We start from the raw sequence: 8,690 nt of genomic DNA, 5'->3' as shown, positions 1-8,690 counted from the left end.
GCGCTTACCAGAGCACATACCCTCCCCAGTGTCTATTACCCAGTCACCCCCTCCCTCCAACCCCACTCCCCACTCCAGCAACCCTCAGTTTGTTTCCTGCGATTAAGAATTCCTCATATCAGTGAGGTCATATGATACATGTCTTTCTCTGTTTGACTTATTTCGCTCCACATAATACCCTCCAGTTCCATCCATGTCTTTGCAAATGGCAAGATCTCATTCCTTTTGCTGGCTGCATAATATTCCATTGTATATATATATCACCTCTTCTTTATCCATTCATCTGTCGATGGACATCTTGGCTCTTTCCACAGTTTGGCTATTGTGGACATTGCTGCTATAAACATCGGGGTGCACGTACCCTTTCGGATCCCTACTTTTGTATCTTTGGGGTGGATGTGCTTAGCAGAATACACAAGGTTACAGGGAAGATTTTTTTAAATAACTGTATGTAACACCGAAGTAAAGTGTTTAAGGAAATTTTCCAGCATCGCTTACAATGTACAGATACATACTTCAACTCAGAATTTACCATGTCTCCTGATCGAATGATGACTCCCACATATGCATTCCTTGGAAATCGGAACAAAATGAGTGAGAAAAAAAAAGAATTATAATGTCTTTTCTCTTTTATTTAATTATTGAAAATGACTGAAGTCAACTCCTCTAAAAGCGTAGTCCTACAGTATGAACTCCTCATGAAGATGTACAAAAGTTACAAATGGCATCAATAAAAAAAAAAATAGCCCTACAAAACTGAACTTAGTCCATCAGTGTGAGAAAGCAATGCTGCTAAATTTGCCCCAATTTTTCTAAGTGGTTTACGTTAACTTGAAAATTGAGGCCACGTTCTTCATCAAGATAAGCCAAAATAATAAGAGCAGGCATGCTGACCTAAGTAAAGATGAAAGGGCCTTGGACTGGGATAAAGAAATGCCAAGTGTGCGCTAAATCAAAGCTGCGTCATCTTAATACCTCAATCCCCTCATCCATAAAATGGGGATTAATAATGTTTTCCTCCCCTCAAGGGTTGTTTAAAAGGGATAACTAACAAAGTAAATGGCTGTAAACTATTTTGTAGGCCTGCTGTGTTGCTGCCAAATAGGAAAATTTCAATTTAAAAGCTGAGATCTTTGGAAGCTCCAAAATATTACAAAGCAAGTCACATTTCATGGCTAATTTAAAACATCAGGGGTTCACATAAGTTGCTCATAATGATATTTTCCAATTCCCATGTTATTTGATGACTTATACAGCTTCAACTTTAACAGTTGAACCCAGCCATTCCTGTCTGGCCATGATTCTCTTTTATCAATACTACCAGCTCACATAACTGTCTGTATCTTTGGGAGATTAAGCACTATTTTTTATCTGGACCTGGAAAGAGTAAATTCGAAGATGATAAGAAATTTCTGGTTGCAAGTCCAATGTGTTATTTATTTAGATCAGGAAAAGAGCTGTTATATACAGGTTTAGGAAGACTTTTTAAAGCACTGAAAAAAAATCTTTGTGTGTCAAATGGAATGGCACTGAAAATATTTTAATACCTTAAAGCTCTTATGAGTTGAACTAAACTTTCAGTAAGAGAGGCTGATTTTCCTTCTGGATTTTTGGACTTCAAAAGACAAAAACCAAGCCAAGAAAATAAAATGACAAAATAAAAAAACTGCACCAAATCTTCAAATCACGATATTAAGGTAAACAATATTTGTACACTTAACAGGAACCAGAAGAATTCATCGAGGTGGTATAAAAGATATTCAGGGTTTGCCAAAAGTAATTTATACTAAGAATTGGCTATTTAAAAATAAAAATAGATAAAAATACAAATTCCCAGACTCCACTCTAGTCTTCCTGCATAAGAATCTTGAGAAAAAAGCCCCGGAAATCGGCATTTTCAGCAACTATCTAAGATTCTTGCTACATAAGTTATTGTTGGTGGACCAGCAACATCAGCATCACCTAAAACTTGTTAGAAATGCAGAGTATCAGCCTCCGCTCCAGACCTGCCGAATCAAGATCTGTAATTTAATAAGCTCCCCGAGGTATTTGTATATACATAGAAGTGTGAGAAGCACTGCCCCAGATGATTCCTACATTCTAACAAGCTTGGGAAACAAGTGTAATGGAATGAGTCAGATGATTCAGGTTTGGGTCAATGCCTGGCTCTGCCACTAAATTCTGAGCTTCCCCCTGCAAATGCCTGGGAGCAAAAAAGAGATTAAGTGTGAGTTTGGCACCACTGAACAAATCATCATTTTAACTGTGACGAGCCATCAAAGAAGTTCTTCTTTCAAGAAAAGAGAAAGACTGGCTAGACCAAGACTTGTTACTAAACAGTTGTTGAGGACCTACCATGGGGTAAGTAGGTGCCAGGCAAGGAGAAAACTGCCAGCCTGCATAGAGCGCGCGTGCGCACGCGCACGCAGACACACACACACACACACACACACACACACACACACATTCCTGGTTGTGAGATTGTGCTAGTTATGCCAGGTGTGGCCATTGGGAGAAAGGTACACAGGGTCACTCTGCATTATTTCCTACAAGTGCATGCGAGCCTACAGCTCTATTAAAAAGTTAGGGGAGGGATGCCTGGGCGGATCACTCGGTTAAGCGTCTGCCTTCGGCTCCGGTCATGGTCCGCGTGTCCTGGGATCGAGCCCCACATAGGGCTCCCTGCTCAGTGGAGCCTGCTTCCCCCTCCCCCCCCCCCGTTCGTGCTCTCTCTCTCTCTGCCTCTCTTGCTCTGCACTCTCTCTCTCAAATAAATTAAAAAATTAAAAAAAAAAAAAAGTAAGGGGAAAACTCCAAGCCCAATAAGGATCCTCACTTTGTGTTTGAGAAATCTAAGCCTTGGGAAGTGTAAGTAACTTTTCCAAATGTCCTTACTAATAAAATAGGTGATTTTTGAAAACAGTAGCCTATGGTGGATGGTGCATCAACGAAGAAATTCACAGACTGGACTGCATCTCCTTGTCTTCTATATTATGCTATGGAGTATAAATGTCATTGTATCCTATTCATTAATGCAGGCACTATTGAATCTAGGTACTATATTAATTCAGCATAAATCAAAGCAGGAAGGGAAAAATAATCTATTATAAAAACTATCAGATTTACTATCAGGGAACAGGAAACCAAGTGTTTTTTTTTTAAGATTTTATTTATTTATTTGTTTGTTTAAGAGAGAGTGAATGAGAGAGAGAGCATGAGCAGGAGAAGGGGCAGAAGGAGAGGGAGAAGCAGACTCCCCGCTGAGCAGGGAGCCCGATGTGGGGCTCGATCCCAGGTCCTTGGGATCATGACCCAAGCTGAAGGCAGAGGCTTAACCTACTGAGCCACCCAGGTGCCCCAGGGAACCAAGTGTTTTAAAAGAAAAAAAAATAACTCATTTTTAAATTTCAACCTCTTTCTTTCTTTTACACTTAAAGTGGAAATATTTTGTTTCTTAAGAGGAACAAACACCATACACCTACTCCAAATTGTAAATCAAATCAACAGAAAATCTTTTCATTTTGGAAGCACTAATTGTTTAATGTTATTTTTAAAAGTATTTCCAATGAAATTTGTTTACCTTAAAGAAAGAGAAGGAGAGAAAGGCAGGAAGGAAAGATGGAAGAAAGGATAAAAGGAATGAAGGACGAGAGGAAAGAAGGAAGAAAAAGGCTAATAAAAGAAGTGAACCATATATTAAGGGCTAAACAATACACTGGACTCTATTTTTTTTTTAAATGAGCACAGAACAAAAATAAAAAATTCATAAAGTAAACAACCAGTCAATAGAGTTTTGTTTAAAATGTTTCCCTTCAGCACGAGGATACACATTCTCTACCTATCAAATTGGAAACTATATAGTTAAAAATTTTAAGTTCTGCTAAAGATGTGGCAGGATGAAGCTATCTTATACTTACTAGCGGAAATGGAATTGGCATAGCCTTTCTGGAATATCCTAGGTAGTATGTCTCCAAAGTGCAAAGATTTCTATGGGAGGACATTTATCGTGTCATCTAATAGTCAAAAATTAAAAATAATATTAATGTTCAACAATTATCCATTAAATTATAAAACATCATAATAGAATGAAAAGTCATTTAAATAATGAATATTATTTGAATAATATTTATTGACCTGGAAAGTGATCATTATGTTACAAAGAAATATTTTAAAATATTAAGAATGGTGATTTCTGGAAGGTGAATTGTTATTTTCTTTAAACAGTTGACTTTCTAGATTTCTTTCAATAAACATGCTTTAAGTTAAAGATTACGAATGGATGGCTCTGAGGTCTTCATTGGGAGAGGAAGGGGATCTTTCTGGGAAGGTGCCTGTCTCTGTGATTTCCATTTTCCCCACTAAGTTAGGTAACAATGGACAGAAAAGGAAAATAAATAAGGTCAAGTAAAGTTCAAAGATTGGGAAAAGGGCTAGAGGTGTGTCCCCAGCCGGAATTTCTCAAAGACAATGAGTTATGGCCAATGAAGAGACCAGGACTGTCAGTCATGTGAGCTCCACCTGCCCAGCCCCTTTGTGACTACCTTTGGTAAAGAGTAAAAAGATGAGATATTTCCCATTCATCAGTGGACTCATCCATTTCCATGCTTTTCTGTGTTTTCTTTTCCCTAAGTTTCTTATTAAAAGTTTGTATTTAAAAGTTCCATCTTGTTTTGCCTTGTTTTCCCCATCTTGGTCAGGCCAGATGAAGAGTAGAGTTACACGTGTGGGAGGCCAGTGAGACAGTGGTTTCAGTTGACACCCCTGCTTGGGACCAGGAAGGGGCACTTGGAGACAGGGAATACTGAAGAGGTTAGCTAGCTGCAGCTGCAGATGTTGTTCCCTTCTCTTTTTGGACTTGGCTTCTGGTTTACACACACAACAAGCTAGACTCTGGCAGTAATTTACAGTGTCACAATAATACTGAAATAAGGGTGTCATTCAATAAGACAACAATGGAGTTCTTGAACAAAAATGGATATTTAAGCACCAAAGTCTGTTTACTTCTTACGTTTTTACAAAGCAAATGTTTGGAGTCTGTGTATGTACATGAATGAATGTGTGCAGGGCATCTGTGTGTGCTCAACGGGGAGACTTCTTCCCTCCAAATGAGCATAAAACCCAGAGGACTCCAGCTCTAATAAAAAGTTGAACCTCTTCTTGAACATAAAAATTCCTTTATAGCAAACAGACCAGTCAGCTTAGGGAGAAGAAAAGACAAATATAGGCAGTTGCTTAAAATTTAGCCCAACCCACGATAACAATCAGGGACTGCGCCTTCCTCCTCCACGTCAAAAGACAATGTCGGACACTGTTCTTGCTCTGAGTCCTTCAGGGAACTGGCACACACATGAATTTCCATATACTATATGTGAACACAGGATATAATTAACAGCTGTTGAATAAAACCCCAAAGCAGAATACTTAAGGGGAGTAAAGAATATGGGATGGGGAGGATAAAAACTAGGGAGGGGAAGCATCTCCTAATCATAATTGCTATTATTTCTGTACAAATAGTTTATAGATGGTGTTCTATTTTGATTTCTGATGAAAAATCAAGATGTAAATAAAGCCAAGTCATGCAATAGTAGTCAAATCTTGTCTGAGAACATTCAATATTTTTGCAAAGTCAGCCCACAGAGGTGAAACTCAAATTATTTATTGGATCAAACAAGTTAACAGAGAGGTAATAAGTGAGTTTCATAAATTAACAAAATAATACTGAACTTCTGAAAGTCTCTTCTTCCAGCTTGCCATTTGATTTTCATAAATTTTTTCTCTTTACTCTCTAAAATATCCATCATCCTATAAAGCTTATGTAGACTTGATATAAAAGTGGCTTCCCTTTGCTGAGTGCCAACAGCTGTAAATTTCTATATGTATATAGTCTTAGAGTTTATGTGAAAGAGCATGTTTACATGCATCTATTACTTCAGTAAAAAGCCTCTACATTTTACTGTTAAGACAAGCAGATTGTTACTTCTTAGGAAAGGATTTCTTCAGCATTAAAATATAGCTTATTTCCTCCTTGATTTAGCAATACAATCACCCATTGAGTCCTTAAGTCCCCATTCAAAATCAATGATGTTGATCTAGGGTGAATGTTGATCTCGGGTGAACATATAATGTATTGGACAAACTGGAACACTTTTGATAGTAAATAGAACCACTCAATAGAGAGGCAAACCTAGATGCCTGGTCACCCTAGTCCTGTCCCAAACTCAATAGCTGCTTTTTGATGCATTTATTATATTGCAATCACTGCAGAACAGAATAAGATATAATTTATTTTTCCTACAATGTAAAAAAATTTTTTTAAAAGGCCAAAAATACAAAAAGACAGAATGACAGTAATGTAAATGATTATAAGGTGATAGCAGGAAAATTATTCATTCCTACCCACTCTCTCCGGGTTTGCTCCTTTCTGGCTCAGAGACCCTTTCTGCCCGTACTTTCTGCCCCTGTCATGCTCCTGCCAGGTTGCAGGCTACACACAATAGAGCATCAAGCAAGTTACAATATCAGCAAAGGCCTTATGAGGTGATTATTTCAAATAGAAATGGGATACAAAATCTGTCACAGAGCCACTGTGGAGAACATGATTCCCCTAGAAAAAAAATGAAAATTTGTCCTTACATCTGTTTGCAGTTTCAGTGCTGGAGAAACCAAATCTCAGAATACTTTATCGTTCTTCCCTTCTTTTCCCTTGATATCTGCTCCGGCTATTTACACATACTCTTGAATGTCTTGAAGCATTGCATTCCCACTGTTACTAGTCTTCCCCTTTGCCACTCTTAGAAGATTCAACCTCTAAAACTTTCTGATTCACATTTACATTCTTAAACGGTACAAAGTAAAAAGAAACTAGTTCATTTTCTGCCTTTTTTCATTTTGATACCTGATTTTCCCATGGACATTCGGTATACATCCAGAGACATTAATCTGGGTGATTTTCAGAAAGATAAATTAATCCTGAGAAAAGAAGCCACCATCTATTCTGAACTTGCCACATTTCTGGTAATGGAGGGGAAAATAAATAAGTTTCTACTTCCAGAGCAAAAGAAAGGAATAAGATGAGAAAGGGAATTAGAATCACATTCTATATATGGTCCTCTATCCGTCACCAAGTAGCTCTTAAAAGGATGTTGCTCTAAGCCAAAGCATTATTTTTTTTTTAATGTAAAATTTCATCTAGGAATGACATACACAAGTTTACTGCTCAATGAATTTTTACAACTGAACACACCTATATAGTCAAATCACAGATCAAGAAATAGGACAGTAACAGGACCCCAAGCTATCTCCATGATTCCACCTAATCAGTACACTTCCTTCCCCAAAGGTAACAATTACCTTAACTTCCATCACCATTGATTAGTACTTCCTGCTTCAGGACTTCAATATATGATAATGAAAACTCTTTTTGTATCTGGATGTTTTTACTTAATATCAGGTTTTCGAGATTTATCCATGTCGTTTCATTAAGCAGTAGTCATTCATTCTTACTGATGATTAGTATTTCCTTATATGATTATATCACAATTTATTTATCCATTCTACTGTTGATGGACATTTAGGTTGTTTTCAATTTGGGGCTATGACCAAGTATCCTGCTACAAATATTCATGAATAAGTCTTTTCGTATCTATATATTGGGTGCAGAATAGAATTGCTAGTCAAATGGTATTTACATTCTGCCAAGCAATTTTTCAAAGGACTTATATTATTTTAGTGCATAAGAGTTCCCATTGCTCTACTTTCTCATCAAAATTAGTACTGCTTATCTTTTAAATTTCAACCATTCTGGTGGGTGTGGAGTACTATCTTATTTTGGTTTTAATTTGAATTTCATTGATTACTAATGAAATTGAAGTATCTTTTCATATGTTTATAATAATGTGAGTCTTTGTGAAATGTTTGTTCAAATATTTTTTCCATTTTTCTACTTGGATGTCTTTCATTTTCTTATTTATTTGTAAGAATTCTTTGTATAGTCTAACTCATATACATATATGGTTTGTGCTTTGTGCTTTTGAGATGATATTAATGCTATAAAATATTATCTAAAATTTTCCTCTAGAAGTCTTATTGTTTTTATTTTACATTTAACTGGAATTTGACTGTATCCATTATGTGAGATAGAAAGTAAATATTCATTTCTTTCATATAGATATCTAATTTATTGGATTTATCAATTTCTAGAAAAACCTCATACTTTTCTCCCTACATTCAGTGTCACCTTTGTCATAATATAAATGACTACATGTAGAGACACTTGGGTGGCTCAGGTGCCCCCAGACCCAGGTGCCCCCAGACTGTTTTCTTTCCTTGTTGATTTTTTTATTATGTAAAACATTAACATGTTAGAAAAGGTAAAACTATGCAAAAAAGCTAAACCCAGAGAAATGTCACTGCCGCCATCTCTCTCATCAAGTAGGTAACCAGTATTTTTTTTTTAATTTTATTATGTTATGTTAGTCCCCATACATTACATCATTAGTTTTTGATGTAGTGTTCCATGATTCATTGTTTGCATATAACACCCAGTGCCCCATGCAATACATGCCCTCCTTAATAGCCATCACCGGGCTAACCCATCCCCCCACCCCCCTCCCCTCTAAAATCCTCAGTTTGTTTCTCAGAGTTCATAGTCTCTCATGGTTCATCTCCCCCTCCGATTTACCCCCTTCATT

The 8,690-nt window shown here is 37.0% G+C and overlaps 1 pseudogene; it reads left to right on the top strand.

Moving 5' to 3' along the window:
• Positions 1–541: 541 nt before the first annotated feature.
• On the top strand, positions 542–622 carry LOC115940604 (small nucleolar RNA SNORD116; annotated as a pseudogene).
• The last annotated feature ends 8,068 nt before the right edge of the window (positions 623–8,690 follow it).

The sequence above is a fragment of the Leptonychotes weddellii genome, unplaced genomic scaffold (genome assembly GCF_054177405.1).
Source record: "Leptonychotes weddellii isolate Sample4059 unplaced genomic scaffold, ASM5417740v2 HiC_scaffold_8497, whole genome shotgun sequence".
Classification (NCBI taxonomy): Eukaryota; Metazoa; Chordata; class Mammalia; order Carnivora; family Phocidae; genus Leptonychotes; species Leptonychotes weddellii.
This window is presented reverse-complemented; position numbering and strand designations above follow the sequence as displayed.